Here is a 2,500-nt window from a genome sequence, read left to right as displayed (position 1 = left end):
CTTCATACTCACATACACACACACATAAATGTATATAATAACTACTAGACATAAAAACGCTAAGTCCTGCGGTTGATTTCTTCAACTAAAAAACCCGTTCAGGCAGTGCTCCAGCATGGCCGCAGTCAAATAACTGAAACGATGAGAGCAAAACATATTCTTTATTTTTAGGTTAACCAGGCTATACCATTAGTTCCAGTGACATGAAACGACTCCATCTTGGAGACGGACACCTAAGTTCCATGTCACAAGGTTTATAACGGTTAAAAGATATCTTTCTTACCATGTAACCAATGGTAGAGCCTGGTTAGTCAACAAATAATGAATATTTATTCACCAATGCGGTGTGGAACACTTATTCACACTATTTAATATTAATACAGTAACGCATCCGTCGTTCCAAACCATTGGATAAGTGCTAAAGGCGAATATATATGTGTGTGTGTGTGTGTGTGTGTGTGTGTGTGTGTGTGTGTGTGTGTGTGTGAGAGAGAGAGAGAGAGAGAGAGAGAGAGAGAGAGAGAGAGAGAGAGAGTATTGGTATCTGTGCACAAACGAACAGCAGTATTTTAACATCAAAACGCTTAATATATAACCGTACCCCCCACATAAAGTTTAGCAGTAAAGACAATTCTTAAATTCTTGACTATTATCTCAATTAGTCGACATTACCAATATGATGGAATAATCAAATTAATTTCAAAACTACAACATAATTCAATACCGAACAGTTGACACTAGTTTTCAGGGTTCTTTAGCAGACAAAGAACAATTGCTTGAACGGAGGTCTGGATCTGAATGAAATAAACATGAGTATAGAAGTTGATTTTTAACAAAAAATTGTCTCTGAAAATATATGTGGGTGGTCACTAATGACATTGTATATGTACAATAATGAGAGATCGGTGAATCTCACTTTTTACTGATTTATGGTCCCCAAAGGGTCAATCACCAATGAAATCGATTTTACAAGCCTAAATCTTTGGCTAGTTTCATGTTTTAAGTTTTTGCTTTAATTTTCAGAACCTGTGAAAATATAGAATGCATCTAAACTCATATCTCTAAGCTAAGTGGATGAAATCCTTGAGAAACTATTTTAAATAGAATCTACATTAGGAGGAGAAGCGCCAAAATCGTCGCTAGCAGGTAAGCTTTGAGATATCTGATCAATAAGCAATGGATTTTTCAGGGAAGAGAAAACCCCAGTTCTTTATTCGAAAGTTTGAAATTGCAAGTCATGTATAAAGAGCAATATATATTCTAGCAGAAAATCATAGAGAGAACATGTATGAAATACCTCCGTATGTAAGCAGATATCGTTACAGAAAATTATAGAAACAAGCATATATAAGAAAAAGAACCACTGTCTTGAAAGTTCTGTAAGAAACATCGTGAAAAGAGTCAGTCTCTACCAGATGATATGTATAGGGGTTTAGTTCACAGGTGATCTAAACGATTCGGTACGCTAGGTAAGTGTTGTAATGAATTACTAGAGCTCCAAGTTTATACCCACCCGAGACGGTAGTTATGGAGCCATTGCAGATTTCCTATGCAACGGATATATAATAGTTAAAGAGGACAACAAACGTTACGACAAGGCAAACATCTCAAGTCGTATACAATAGTTTTATCATTGGAAAATGTTTTTACCAAGAATAAAATTGTATACGATGTTTGCCTCGCCTCGCCTGAACGTTTGTTGTCCTCTTTAACTATATATACACAAGACACATACACATATATCTATATCTATTGGGGTGGGTTTGTATCTCTGTCTGTCCACCAACCGCCGCTTGGAAACCAGTGTTTGTGTGTTTGCATCCCGTAGCTTAACGGTTCTGCAAGAGTCACCAATAGAATAAGTACTGGGTCGATTCATTCGACTAACAGAAAATTCTCGAAGGCGGTGGCCCAGCATGGCCGCAGTCTAATGACAGAACCAATTAACAGAAAATAATTAAAGATACGTATATTTGCGCGCGCGCGCGTGTTTGTGTGTGTGTGTGTGTGTGTGTGTGTTTGTGTGTGTGTGTGTGTGTTTGTGTGTGTGTGTGTGTTACAAATACTTAATGTAGAAGAGTTGCATGAATCTTCCATTTTCCTTTGTCGCCATGAACGGAGTTTTTTTTTTTTATCAAGCGCCGTCCTCTCTGACCTTGTAGAGTGCCATGTATCCGAAAGGATGAAAGGCAAAGTCGACCTCGGCGGAATTTGAACTCAGAACGGAGCGGTAGACGAAATACTGCAAAGCATTTCGCCCGGCGTGCTAACATTTCTGCCAGCTGACCGCCTTGCAATGAAATATATTGGTGCTAGATTTGTTCGATTAATGGATTTTCATGTGTTTGGTTGGAAGTGTAACAGTAATGAAAATGGCTTGTAGCTTACGAAACACTGATCAGAGTAACTTCGCTTAAGTCAATCAGTGAAGGCAAATGTTAATGAAGACGGAAATAGCAGTAGTAACAACAACATCAGCAAAAAAAAAAGACAAAACAGC

Source organism: Octopus bimaculoides, chromosome 5 (genome assembly GCF_046866305.1).
Source record: "Octopus bimaculoides isolate indiv1 chromosome 5, ASM4686630v1, whole genome shotgun sequence".
Classification (NCBI taxonomy): domain Eukaryota; kingdom Metazoa; phylum Mollusca; class Cephalopoda; order Octopoda; family Octopodidae; genus Octopus; species Octopus bimaculoides.
This window is presented reverse-complemented; position numbering follows the sequence as displayed.